We start from the raw sequence: 15,054 nt of genomic DNA, 5'->3' as shown, positions 1-15,054 counted from the left end.
GGCTCTGTGGATCTCATTAGCCGGTTTTTTAGCTTATCCTAATGAGTCTGCTTTTGGATGTACTTTCAGTTGTGATGATTCAGGAACCGCCTAACTATACTACAGGTTCCAAGAATCACCGCTTTCAGGATGCTGTTCAGGTCCTTCTTCAATTCCAGCTCGTCTAGGGACCTTAGGAGAGATTTAGGGACAACTCCGGTTGCCGAGAGGACAACCGGAACTATACGGACGTCCTCCAGGTGCCACATCTGCTTCAACTCCTCCGCTAGGTCGTGGTACTTGGTTATCTTGCCGGAGAACGTTGATTGGACATTATGGTCTAACGGTACAGCGATGCCGATGAGAGTTACTCGCTTCATCCTTTTGTCGAAAACCACAATGTCAGGCCGGTTGGCACGAATGAGGAAGTCCGTAATGATCTCGCGATCCCAGTACAGCTTTATGCAACTATTTTCCAGAACCGGGTCCGGCTGGTACTTATAGTAGGGTACAATTTTGTCGACCAAGTTGTGCTTTAAAGCAAGCTGTTGGTGCACAATCTTGGCAACTTCGTTGTGACGATCGAGGTAAGCTGATCCAGCTAACACTGAACAGCCTGCAACGACATGCTCGATCGTTTCTCCTTATTATTATTATTATAGAGTTTCTCAGCAAAAATTGCTGGAAACTTATTTTCAACTAAAAATTTGGAAGAGGAAAAAACCCCTTTGAGTGATTTCCAATTCAAAATGGTGATCGCTCGAAAGTTCTCGCACATTAACTTGTCGCCTTTCTTGTGGATGGGACAGATTATACCTTCCTTGCTCCGGTAGCTGTTCGGTTTTCCAGATCTTGACTATTAACTGGTTCAGACAGGTGGCCAAATTTCCGGGCCCATCTTGATGAGTTCTGTTGCGATACCGTCCTTACCAGCCGCTTTGTTGTTTTTGTGCTGGTGGATGGCATCCTTAACTTCCCTCAGCATGGGAGTTAGTTCGTTTTCGTCCTCTGCTGCACCAACATAGTCATTTCCTCCGCTGTCTCGATCCCCCGTGCCTACATTCTCTTCGCCATTCAAGTGCTCGTTGAAGCGCTGCTTTCACCTTTCGATCACCTCACGTTTGTCCGTCAGGAGGCTCCCGTCCTTATCCCTGCAGATTTCGGCTTGCGGCACGTAGCCTTTGCGGGATGCATTGAGCTTCTGGTAGAACTTACGTGTTTCTTGTGAACGGCACAGCAGTTCCATTTCCTCGCACTCAGCTTCTTCCAGACGGCGCTTTTTCTCCCGGAAGAGACGGGTCTGCTGTATCGCTCCACATTCTGTCGGGTTCCATGCTGCACCATTACCGCGTCCTTCTCCTCCAGAACCGCTCTGCCCTCCTCGTCGAACCAATCGTTTCGCCGACTTCGTTCTAAATACGTACCCGATAGTACTCTCGGCTGCGTTGTTGATGGCTGCTTTGACTGTACTCCAGCAGTCCTCTAGAGGGGCCACATCGATCACACCCTCGACCGGCGAACACGTCTACCATAGAAATATCATGTGAGATTGCAACAGAAAGCTATGGAAAACTCTTATAGAGAAGTAGGTGAAATCAGTAAAGGAAAGCTCCAGTAAAAATGTAATCATAGTGCCTGTTGTTAACCGGGAAGGAATTAAGTGTTAACATTCTAGAATATTTAAAGTTTCACAGGATGGTTGTTGACTTTCTGGAAATTTCTGCTATAGCCGTGATGGTCCAATAGTATGACCGAAGCGATGATAAAAGAATAATCAACGCAATTTGTTAGAGTGATAGACAAAATTCCAGAAAGTAATTTTAGAATATTTATTTTAGCAATCCTTTTTAGCAATCCTTTGAAAAAATCTCGCTCGAACTATAAAGAAACTGTTAATAATGAACTTCTGGTGGTATCTCTGAAAGAATCATTGGATAAATATTTCAATAATTTACCTTCTTCTTTTTATTCTTGACTAAACGTTTCCACTGGAACAAAGCATGCTTCTTAGCTATGGTGTACTATAAGCACACAGTGATTCAAATGTTCCTGGACCGATCGGGAATCGAACCCGTCCCCCCGTCCCCCAATGTCCATGCTGCCTACCGACGCCTTTATAGCTGTGGCCCCATTAGAAATATTGGTTTGATCCTTGGTCAAATTTATGGTGGAATCTTCGTGGAAATTTATTACTGAATTTTTCATCAAATGCTGAAATGATTCCAGAAAAACTCTTTTTGAAATTCCTAAAGGCTTTTAACAGAAATGTTTATGCTTAATAATATCTAGAGGGTATACTTGAGAAATTCTGTTGAATATCTGATGAAAGCACAGTTAGACCAGACGACAATCATTTCTTCTTTACCCTTGATTTCTTCACGTGAAATTATGGTCAAAAATATCTGTTGATTAAAACTAAACCGGCCCATTTGCCATCACTGTTTGCTGCGCAGCCGGTGGCGGCCTGCGCGTGGTGACGATGACGACATCACCATCATCCCATCCGTCGTTCGTTCGTCGCGTCGCGTAGCACTAACTTGCGCGACCAATCAAGCAACCCATATGCAGGTAGTCACTCTCACTAAGTCGTTTGGTTTAGACGCGCGTTCGTGATGAGCATATAGGTAGCATACCACCGCGCAGCAACTTGGTAGACTCCGGACCGGATCGCGCGCGCGAACTCAGTACTCAGTCCTCAACGCGCGAGGGTAGGTATCCCCCATAATCGACGTTCGGCACGGTACCCTCGGTATAGCCTGATGCGGCGGCGGTGATCTATCTAGAAGAGTGTGTATTTATGAGGTTTGAAAAGGTAGCTGTGTAGAGTGAAAGAGTCAACGTGAGTGAGAGTGAAGGTATGAGAAATATATGCCAGTCGCAGAGTCATCAGCGAGCCGTGCGGCGGGTCAAACGTTTTGGCGAATCCTAGGGCAGATACTGATCGCGAATGCTATTATCAGAACGGTTCCGAAGATCAACGCGCGCGCGTCGTTGTCCTGTCCCTGGGTCGTGCGGCCTACGAAGAAAGTGGTGCGCTCTTTGTGGCGGTTTCTGTTTGAGGTTTATGAGCTGATGTCTAAGGACCTGGCACTGTGTGCAACAAGTGTTCCCCCGGTCAATAAGTGTTGGTTTGTTAAAAGTAGTCCATCTTTTGAAAACAAGTGATAAGCGAATGGTTTGATTAGATTAGAAGGTAGTATCGTTCGTTTGTGCGTTGTATCGGTATGCATTCGTCCGAACCTTCGATTTGCTCCTTCGTCTCTGAATGCGAATGTTTGTAGTGACCGCCGGGTGTCGTGAGCAAGTGTTGGAGATCCAACGCCTATCAATACCAAGCTCGTCCGGGTGATGCTCTATGGCAAAGAAAAGAAGTTAACGGCCATAAAGCGAGAGAGTCCAAACACACATGGGTGGTAAAAATAGTCAACAAGTGTCAAATTTATAGTGAGGAAAACGGAAAGTAACGTCACACACGCGGAAAATAAACGGAAAGTGGCTCTACGGCAGAGTAGCAGAGAAAGAGAGAATACAAGAGCTGCCCAGAGTGACCGCCTCCGATGCTGGGCTGTTGCAGATAGATAAATTACCGACCAATTATAGCATGAAAAAATAAATAGATCAGCTCATTGTTGGAGTTCGCCGTCACTGGGAAGAAGCCGACCACAAACAAGAAGAGTGGTGATACAAATCGCATGATAGCAATATTAGCACTAATTAATAGCTCTCTAGGTGACCTACGTAGCAAATTATGGCTACGAAGTGTCGCGCTTGTGAGTCCGAATAGTAGTTCTTCTCTGTATTGTTACAGCTAGTCATAAAAAGTGAATACCATAAAACACGCCGCGCCGCTGCGATAGTGAATCCCAAATTAATTAACCCCTAAATTCGTCAGAGCAATAACCAGGGTCCAAGGGTCTTTTTGTGTCTGCTCATTGAAACCTGCAGCGTTACGTCAATTCGGTTCCGGTGTATTTTCAGCAATTTTTCGCAGTTTTTTTTGTGGCACCTGCGTTTAGGCAATTACGGAGAACACCCAATTAGTCACTGAGCCCGGCGTACACAGTTGGCTGGTTGGCTACTACCTAATACCAGCTGAATAAGTGCCCTTGAAAGCCAACCAACCGACCAGCAAACTCAATCATCGATAACCGAAAGACACAGAGCAGCACCTCACCTACATTGGGCACAGGGAGCGCACGGCTACAGGCGATAAGATCGGTTTCTTATCACTTCAAGGTAAGACTATCGTCGTTCGTTTGATGTTGGTTTCCTCTTGTTCAATCATTGTCTGTCCGTCCGGTGACCGTTAGCGTAGTTGTGAAACATGACCGTGCCTTCGTCATTGCGAATTTTGACTGGATCACACTGGCCAGTGGAAATGTTATCAACAAACTGTAAAATAGAACACAGGACCGGCTCTACCCAATTTGGCATAACAGCGTCTGCCAAAGATTTTTTTTTTCTTAAATTAGAAAGACACATCGACCAATGTTGTATATTGTATGATAATATAGGGTGTTCGATAGGTTCGAATAAACGATCCAATTGAATTTATTTGAATTCTTCAAGCAATCTGTTGGCACGGTATCGCATGTATTTGGGAATCTGGCAACTGTTCTATCCAATACGCGATAATTGAACGCACTAGAGTTGTAAGGAAATTCAGTGTTAAAAGTTGTGCGTTGACTTGTGCAGTTCCTCCCTCTGGGAGTTTGGATTACGAAACTATCATTACGAAACACAATGAATTTTAATTAATATAGCATTGAAGTTGCCGTGAAATACGCTGCTTTCAGTATGTGTTTCCCTAAACCCGAAGAAACTCGCATCAACAGAGTCCTTAAAAGATTTACACAACAAATCATTGAAGATATTTCTGTAAGAACGTTTTAGGAAATTTTCAAATAATTCAAGCAATTTCTGAAGAAATTCTTGGAGAAATTATCCGTACAATACTTGGATTACCATCCAATCCATTCATTACTACTGTCGCAGCTAGAATTCTTGGAGGAGTTCCTGCGGAAGTCCCTGGTGAGAATCAAGTGTGCCGCTATGACAATCGATTGATTGATTGATTTAGCTATATTATAGAGATTTTCAGCCCTTGGCTGGTTCGTCTCTCTTGACAATCGAACATCCGGCGGAATCTTCTGAAGATGACCGAAAAACACCAATTGAATCACAAAAAGATAAAGTAAACGGTGATTAAAGCAACGATAAGAAAAATCCCCGGGAGCAACTCTTGAGAGAAGTCTTTATGGAGCTTTTGAAAGAAAACTTGAACGATTTACTATCGCAATCCTGCAGGAGAATTCACAAACAAATTTCTCAAACAATTTTTGAAAGAATTTTTTCAAGGAATTCTTGGAGGAGTTACTGAACATTCCCTGACATCTTGGTTATTTTTTTATGGAATCCATCTGAATAATTCTAGAGTAATTCCCTAAAGAATCATTGGAGGGTCTTCTGACGAAATACTTGGAGAAAATTTTGGAGGAATTCCTGAAGGAATCGCGAAGACCGTATGGGCCTTCTCAAAGGAACCCTAGGAGGAACTTCCAAAATCTTTAGAGAAATTTCTGTAGAAATCGTTTGAAATAGTTCTAAACAAATATTTTAAGGAATTTGAAAAGGAATTCTTGGATAAATGACACGTTCCACGCAATTCTACACCGCGGTTTTCTGGGCTCCTACTGTCGATTTTGATTCTTTTTGCACCAAAATGAAGATCTAGGAACTGTTTCGAAAAAGTAGCAAATTTCTTGGCGTCCAGTTAAAACTTCCGTCACGCTGTATTTCTTGATTTCTTTCGAAGTGAAAAGGTCCGATTCCCAATTAGAAAGGATAAATTGAATCTACTATTCAAAGCTAATCGTTTGATATGCTGGTAAGCATGTATTTAACAACAAAACAATGTTAGGAAGCAAAAGTTTGCTTCTCGCGGGCAAAACGTAACGCATGGACTGTGGCAAATTCTTGATTGAATACTTGCAGACATATTTCAACGGATTAATGAAGATATACACAGTATCCAATAAGTTTTCGTACAAAAACTAATTGATTCCATTTTACTTCTGTAATTAGGATTTTCAAAGTAAATTTATTTATTGAAAGGCCATCTAACACTGACCAAATACAGCATATGTTTTTGATATAGCTGTCGTTCATCCTTCCCTGCTGATCGCTTATGTGTCGTAAGTCCATTTCAGCTGGCACGCACGCCATTTCATTGGTATGTTGTCTCATTTTAACGAGTAATGGTTTCAAGTTGAAACAAATTAATTTCCTGTCCTCACCATTGCTAGTAGCAACTACGACCAGCAGAGAAAAAATATGAGATTCTGTATTGATGAAGTACGAAGCCTTTTTATTTTGTACAAAATAAAACGTAAATTAAACAAAAATGTCCATTCTCACTTCTCAATTCCTATTGTGGTGAATTTTGTGTATTCTTTAATATAATTATGTTTATTCTTTAATATAACAGTAATTTTCAAGGAAATCAGCCCAAGTTTACTTGCAAATTTCTTACCATATCGTCATTCAAATTGTATTGTTTTAGCCTTTTTTTGTTTTTATTAATGTGTATTTTAACTTAAAGCTAATTCTACACTCTGTTTTAGCCTTAGTATATCCATTTGCTACAATACTTGGGATAAAAACTCAAAATTCAACCTTATGGACTCTATTTAGCTACCATAAAATGAAAAACTTATCAAACATTTTTCTTGCGTGCCGAAGCAAACGGATTTCAGAAAACGGAAGCGTACTGCTAGGCTTAAAAAAATAGAAAATAATGCTATACTAAGCCGAATGCTATATTTTATCAGTATTATGTGGCAAATATAGATCACAGATGTGAAATAAAATTATATATGTATATTTTAAATTTGTATTTTAAAATATCCTTGAGTAAATGAATAAAAGAGATAGTCAAAGATATTCTTGAAATCATAGTTGCAAATCAGAGAGAAACCGTGGACAAATCTAGCCCAACATTTGAAAAGGGCAGAAGAGCGAAAATGTAAACAACTCACTTTTCAGCATAATTTAATGAAACAACTCAAAAACATATGATTTTTCCTTATATTAGCTTTAATAATTAATATATGAGATAATCTTTGGAAGAAATCCTGATGGATACGTTGGATTGTTATAAATTCCCTAAAGGAATCTCTGGAGGAATACGACAGGAGGAATATTCTGTTGAAATTGAGCGAGGAATCCTTTAATCAGTTCCTGCAGCAACTCTTTGAAGATACTATAAGGCGTTATTGAGGGCATTTCTGAAGAAATAATTAGGAAAATTCTTCGAATAAATTCTGAAGGACTCTCTGCAAAAATTGTTGAAGGATTGCCCGCAAGAACAGGTGGATGATTTTTATGGAGTTTTTGCAGAAATTCCCCGGAATTTTTTTGAAAAACGTTAGAAAAATTCGTAAATGAAACCTTGAAGAAATAACCGAAGCCAGTTTTTGAGAAGTTCTTCAATTAGTTCTTGTCATAATTTCTGAGATATCCTTGATAACTGAAGGTATCTCTAGCGAAACTTCAACCGTAATTCCTGGAGAAATTCCAGGAGAAATCTCTCACGGAACTTTCGAAGAAATACATGAATGTTTGCCTGGCCAGCGAGAAAACTCACGGAGATATTCTTTGAGGAACTTTTTGTGGAATCTCTAGAAGAACTACACGGTGTTCAATAAGTTCGGATACACAGTAAAATTGAATTTATTTCCCATCTGTAATTCAGATTTGCAAAGTGAATGTATTAATTGAAAGCTCACATAATACTGATCAAATACAGTACATGTTATGAAATAAACTGTCCTTTATCCTTTTGTAATAATTGCAAATGTGTCTCAAGTTCCTTTCGGCCGGCACGCACGTATGTCATTGGTATTTCGTCTAGTTTTTATTGAGTACTGGTGTTAAGTTGAATCAAATTAGGTTGCTGTCATCAGTATTAGTGGTAGCAACTATGGCCATACGAAATAATCTATAAGATTCAGATTGGGTGAAGTACGGACTCATTTTATTTTTATCTTTAAAATTGCTAAAATTGCCGCTGTACCTGTTTTATTGATTTTTGTTTTGTCAAAAAGCAAGGCTGCGTTATATCTCAGTTTAATCCATAATTATCTTTTCCAAAACTTGATTATATCCCTATTGTGGCAAATTTTAACCAAAATTAGCTTTATATAATGTATTTATGCCTTTTTCATAGATTTAAGCACATTTTGACTAAACTTGCAAATTTATCACCATATCATCACTGAAATAGCAGTGTATAGCTTTTGTCTATTAATTTAGTTATTTTTATTTAGTATAGTGAGATGTAAACTCAAAAGTCAACGTTTTGGACTTCTGTAGCTTGAGCAACTTATCGAAAATTAGTCCAGCGTGCCGGAGCTAACAAACTTTAGATACATCTAAGGCCGTTACAAATATTTTTTTCACTTTTTGTCCCATCACTCTTTAGCTGGTCGAGGGGGGGGGGGATAAAAATAATAAAGCATTTAATCTGAAAAATATTAAAAACTTATCGGATTTGTTAAATAATGTTTAGCAAGACGCGATATTTTGATAAATATTTTTCTATCTGCCCCCTCAAAATGCCAAATCCGGCCAATTTTTTTTGAAGGGGGGGGGGAGACAAAAAGTCAAAATTAAATTTGTATCCGCCTAATGCTTATATAAAAAAGCAGAAAAAGACTTTATTCAAAACCATATGCTATATTTGATCAGTGTTGTACGACCTTTCAATAAATACATTTACTTTGAAAATCTGAATTACAGATGTGAAATTAATTCAAGTTATATGTTGTATCCGAATTTATTGAACACCGTGTACAATACGAATAGTTGCGCTTAAATTACTTACGCAATTTTCCATAACTTAGTGCCATATGGCTTTTGAACAATTTCGCTGAAGATCTGAAATTTCTCTAGGACGTCAGAATAATACGAACTATCATGTCATGCTCTATATAAAATGAATACTGGCAACACGTATCAGTGAAATTGCATATTTTACTCCATTTGAGAATTTCAAGAGTTCTGACGAACTTTGCTGAAGAAATGAACTTTGTAGGTGATCTGGAGCATGAGAACATCTAAAAAATACACAATAGCGGCATATAGCCGTATAATACTGTATCACACTTTCCTCGATTTGAGAATCATTAGCATTCTGTACAAATTTGCTGAAGACATGAACTACTTTGTGCTTGCACACTAGGTTGTCCCAAAATTGCACATGGTCGAAAAGCTTGGGGGCTCACCCTGCAAATGATAGCTAAGGGTGTTAGACACACACTTTTGTATGACGGAAACTTTCAAAAATGACGTCTAGAGGTCGCCCCGGCGAGATTTTTGAAAAATGGCCATTTTTCGTAATAAATTTCATACAAATATTTTTTACCGTATAAAAATTGGCAATACCCACTATTTTTATATTTTTTACAGCTTGATATGGATCCAAACTTCTTGGGAAAAATAATTAACGACATGTTTTGCAGGTAACTTTTTGATACTGAATTTTTGAATTTACTAAAATTTGTCATATTTTGATATACTTTGCATTTTACCCATCATAAAAAGTATCTGAACCTAATGCTAATTTAAAACAATTTCCATAAAAAGATAGAAAATTTTATGAGGAAAAACTTTGCCGAAGACAGCATGGCGTTTTTTCTATTCGTTTTGGAGTTATTAACAATTTACTATTTGGTGAAATTTAAATTTTTAGGTATTTTTCTAAAAATGTCACATAAGAACTTCCCAAAACACATACAAAGTAAAAAATCACATATGCTCAACAAGTTTTTCTTCTTGATTGTGTTATGGAATTATGGTGACATCATTATTAGATTTTAATTTTTTGTTATTAAATTCTTTCATATAGAAATTAACTAGCAAAGATTTCTTAAAAAGTTAGCTCTCTTGGCAAGCTTTGTACTGCCTATTGATTTTTTAAAGATATTCTCCACATAATTTCGAGCCATATTTTCGCGTTTATCTTACTTTCCTGTCGATATTCTCAATTATTTTTCTACATGAAGACTTATGAGTCCTGGACCAGTGAAACAGTCCAGGAAACAGTGGCAAAGTGAATAAAGGTGAATACGTTGATCCATGCCAAATTAAAATCGCGATTACGAACATCTCATAAAATTTTCTATCTTTTTGTGGAAATTGTTTTAAATTAGCATTAGGTTCAGGTTTTTATGATTGGTAAAATGCTCAGTATATCAAAAAATGACAAATTTTAGTAAATTCAAAAATTCGGTATCAAAAAGTTACCTGCAAAACATGTCGTTAATTATTTTTCCCAAGAAGTTTGGATCCATATCAAGCTGTAAAAAATATAAAAATAGTGGGCATTGCCAATTTTTGAACGGTAAAAAAATATTTGTATGAATATGAAATTTATGACAAAAAAGACAATTTTTCATAAACCTCGCCGGGGCGACCTCTAAACGTCATTTCTGAAAGTTGCCGTCATACAAAAGTTTCTAACACCCTTATCATTTGCAGGGTGAGCCCCCAAGCTTTTCGACCATGTGCAATTTTGGGACAACCTATTGCACACTCAACTCTACTAAAAACTGTTCATTTGCATTTATTTTCAAATCAACAACAGAGTTTGTTATAATGTTGATACAAAGATGATCAACTTACATATAAATTACATTTACAACTGAGCTGGTTATAACTTTGGTATAATACAAACTTGTTTGCAGACCAGTTTCATTAAATATATTTCAATATAAAAAAACTCTGATATAGCTACCAACCATTGATATAATTGTGTTACATTTTTGTTATGACTTTATGACCGGGAATTGATTCGTGCTAAATGCCGTTGCCGTTGAATCACTTCGTGATATTTCTATGAACGGTTTCTTGAACCCTTCGATCGGGTTCTGGGATTACATATTGTAGGCCCAGGGTGCCCTATCCACAAGGGCGTAGCCAGCTTTTCGGTAAGGGTGGGGGCAAGCCCCGTTAGCACATTCGTACCTTCTAGCTTTTATAACTAAACGCAATACGATGAAATTCAATAAAATAACATTATATTCTAAAACAATTATTTAACCCTTCAGCAGTCACTCTGTTGTATTTTGTACAAAACGTTAAAAAAGATCTTCATACATCAACGTGTTTCTGGTAGCGATGACCAATTCCTGGAAGATTAAGGATTTTTATTTACTCGTGCGTTATTTTGCTCTGATTTTTGTTTTGTTAACATCTACAAAACATTCATGAGAAATTATAGCTGAACTCTTATGAGGACTATCTTAGAATTTCCTAGTTCCTGTATGAATCCTTTTCAAATTATCTCCCAATACTATTCGCTGGAAAAATTCTTCCAGAAAATCTTGAAATAATTTAAAAAATCATCAGGTAATCCTGGAGAAGTTCTTGGGTGCATCACTGAAAAGATGATGGAAGGATTTTGGAAATTTTCGAAGGAACTCCTCAATGAATTCTTAAAAAGAACTCGAGAGAAATTTCTGTAGAAATCATTTGAGGAATTCATGGAGCAATTCTTGGAAGTATTCCCGGGGCAATCCCTGGAAGACTTTCTGAATAAATCCCTGAAGAAACACCTGGATGAATTCCTGGAGCAAATCCTACAGGAACGCCCGGAGGAAGCCCTGTAGAATCCCTGGAGAAATTGCCGGAGGAATTTCTGGAGGAATTCCTATATAAATTATGGAAGGAATACCTAGAGAAATATCTGAAGAGATCTCATGAGGAAATCCCAGAAGTAATCCTGGATTAAATTCACGAGGATTCCTTGTAGGAAATTCTGAAGAAATTCCTGGAGGAATTCTGGGGATTTGATGAATTTCTAGAGGTAATCTTAGAGAAATTTCAAAAGGAATCCTTGGAGGCATTCTTCAAGAAATCCCTGAAGGAATTCCTGGAAGAATCCATGATGCAATTCATGGGAAAAACTGTAGAGAGAATCATGGCGGAATGCCTGAAGAAACTTCTGTACAAATGCCTGGCATTATTCCTGGAAGAATTCTTGGATGAAACCCAGCAAGAATTCTTGGAGAAATCCCTGGAAAAAAAACATGGAGAAATCGCTAAAGCAATTCTAAGAGGAATTGCTGGGATATTTCTGAAAAAAAAAATCCCTTGAGAAAATCCACTAGGATTTCCTGAGAGACCCCTTGGAGGAATTTCTGGAGGATTCCCTGGAGGCATCTCTGGGAATATCCCTGGAGAAATTCGTGGAGAAATCCCTGGAGGAATCTCTGAAGCAAATCCTGGACGAATCTCTAGAGGAATTCCTGGAGAAATGTCTGGAGGAAAGCCTAAAAAAATCCTGAAAGTATTCCTGAAGAATTTTCTGGAAGAGCCTCTGAAGAAATCATTAGAGGATTTCCTGAAGAAATTCCTGGAGGAATTCTTGACAAAATTTCTGAAGGATGTCCAGGAGCAATTCCTGGAAGAATTCCTGATGAAATTCATGGTGTGTTTCCTGGAGAAATTCCTGGATAAAATCCTGGATGAATGCCTGGAGGAATTCCTAGAGATATTCTTGTGGGAATTGATGGAAGAATCTCTAGAGGAATTCTTGAAAGAATTACTGGATGAATTTCTAGAGGAATCTCCAGAGGAATTCTGGGAAATTTCTATTTATTTTTCTGTTATTTTTCCATGTCTAAACAAAATCCATTGAGAAAATTCTGGAGGCATTTCTAGCGGAATTCCTGGTAAAGTCCTGGGAATCCTTGAATTGATTTGTGGAGAAATCGCTGAAGGAATACCTAAGGGAACCCACGATAAATTCATGAAGGTATTCCTGGAGAACTTCCTGGAAGAATTTCTGAAGAAATCCATAGAGAATTTCCTGGAAGAATCCTTGGAGGAACTTTTGGAGGATTTCCTGGTGGAATCTTCGAAAGATTTCCTGGAGGAATCCATGGGAAAACCCCTGAAAGAAATTATGAAAAAATTCATGGAGAAATCTCTGAAGTAATTCCTGAAGCAATTCCTGATGGAATCTCGAGAGAAATCACTGGAAAAATGCCTGGAAGAATCCCTAGAGGAATTGCTAACACAATTTCTGAAGGATACAATTTCTGGGGTAATTCCTGAAGGAGTTCCTGGAGAAATTCCTGCATAAAATCCTGGAGGAATGCCTGGAGGAATTCCTAGAAGTATTCCTGTGGGAATTGCTGGAGAAATCCATGATAAAATTACTTGAGGAATCTCTAGAGGAATTCGTGAAAGAATTAGTTTCTAGAGGAATCTCCATAGGAATTCTGAAACATGTGTATTATTTTTATATTTCCGAGGAAAATCCTTGAAAAAACTCGAGGAATTTCTAGCGAAATTTTTGGAGAAATTCCTCGAAAGAATTCCTGAAGAAATCCCTGGAGAAATCCTTCAAGGAATTTGTGAAGAAATCCCTGGAAGAACCTCTAGAGGAATTCCTGAAATAAGAAAAGATTCTTATGAAATCTCTAGCGGATTTACTGGAAGAATCCTTAGAGGAGCTTCTGGAGGAATTCCTGGAAGAATCCTCGAAGGATTTCCTGAAGGAATCCCTAGAGAAATCCATGAAGCAATTCATGAAGGAATCTCAAGAGAAATTCCTAGATAAATGCCTGAATGGAGAATTTCCTGGAAGGATTTCTGAAAATATCCCCAGAAGATTTTCTGGGAAAACTCCTAGTGAAATTTCTGACATAATTTCTGAAGGATAACCAGGAGCAATACCTGGATCAATTCCTAGAGAAATTGTTGCAGGAATTCCTGAAGAAATTCTAGGGGTAATTCCTGGAGAATTTGCTAGAGGAGCTGGAGAAATTGCTGGATAAAATCCTGGAGGAATCTTTGGAGGAATTCTTGCAGCAATTACTGGATGGATTGCTAAGGGAATCTCTAGATGAACCCTGTGAACTGACTGAAAAAATCCCCTGCAAAATTCCTGGAGGAATTCCTCGAGGAGACCCTGGAGAAATTCCTGGATAAAATTCTGGAGGAATGCCTGCATGGATTTCTGAAGGAATCTCCTGGAAGAATTAAGAGGAATTTCTGGAGGAGCCCCTGAAGTAATTCCTGGAGGAATATATGGTAGAATTGCTGGAGAAATCGCTAAAAAAATCATAGAGAAATCTCTGCAAGAATCCAAGGAGGAATCCCTGAAGGAATGCCTGGAAACCTTCCTGGAAGAATGTCTAGTAGAATTACTGGTGGAATTCCTGGAGGATTCTCTGAAGTAATTCTTGAAAAATCTTAAGGATTTCCTGGATAAATTTCTGTAGGAATTCCTGGTGAAATTCTTGGAAGAATCTCGGAAGCAATTACTGGAGGAATCTCTGGAGGAAAGCACGGAGGAAGTCCTGAAGGAATGCATTGAGAAAACCTTGAAGGATTTTTTGGAGGAAAAAATCTTGTTGGAATTCTTCAAGGGATCCTTGGAGGATATCCTAGAGAAATGCCGGTCGGAATTCCTGAAGAAACTTCCACAGGAACTCCTGGAGAAATCTCTAGAGGAACTTCTGGCAGAATTTATGGGGGAATCTCCAGATGAATTACCGGAGGAGTTTTTGGGGAAATCCTTGCAGGAATTCGCAGAAGTATCCCTGGAAAAAATCCTAGAGGATTTCTTGAAAAACATCGTGCATTAATCTAGTGACCGGTATCAGAAATAGTTCCAGAAGAAATCGTAGATGGAATTCTTGGAGAAATTTTGGAGGAATCCTTAGAAGAGTTCCTGAAGAAACTCCAGAAGGAATCCCGGAAGCAATTTCAAGAGGAATTCCTAAGGGAATCCCTAAACAGTTCCTGGAGGAAGTACTGATTAATTCCTGGAGGAGTTTCTTAACCCTTCGGAGACGGCATTTTCCCCTCTCTGGTTGCAACCTCGATAGTCTAGAACACGTTTGTGATGTTCGATTATCTCGGATGGGCATATACAACCCAAAGGGTTAAAGAATACAAGGAGGAATTCCTGAAGGAATCTTAAGAAGTGTTCCTGGGAGAATCTTTGGAGGATTTTTTTAAAATAAGTTGATCCAGAAAGAATCACAGAAGTGATTCCCGAGT

General features: G+C 38.6%; 1 protein-coding gene across 11 annotated transcripts in view; it reads left to right on the top strand.

Annotated features, from left to right (window-relative positions):
- Window positions 1-2,551: 2,551 nt before the first annotated feature.
- Window positions 2,552-15,054, top strand: part of LOC109421643 (sodium- and chloride-dependent GABA transporter ine) — a 104,166-nt gene continuing 91,663 nt past the window's right edge. Inside the window, exons 1-2 of one of the 11 annotated variants that reach the window (XM_062849729.1) lie at window positions 2,552-2,687; window positions 3,958-4,215. The gene's annotated coding sequence lies outside the window, so the exon portion shown is untranslated. Of the gene's footprint in view, window positions 2,688-2,750; window positions 2,767-2,844; window positions 4,216-15,054 lie in introns of those variants that run through there. The other 10 variants (XM_062849727.1, XM_062849728.1, XM_062849730.1 and 7 more) reach the window with 10 other exon arrangements.

Source organism: Aedes albopictus, chromosome 2 (assembly GCF_035046485.1).
Source record: "Aedes albopictus strain Foshan chromosome 2, AalbF5, whole genome shotgun sequence".
NCBI classification, from domain to species: Eukaryota; Metazoa; Arthropoda; class Insecta; order Diptera; family Culicidae; genus Aedes; species Aedes albopictus.
This window is presented reverse-complemented; position numbering and strand designations above follow the sequence as displayed.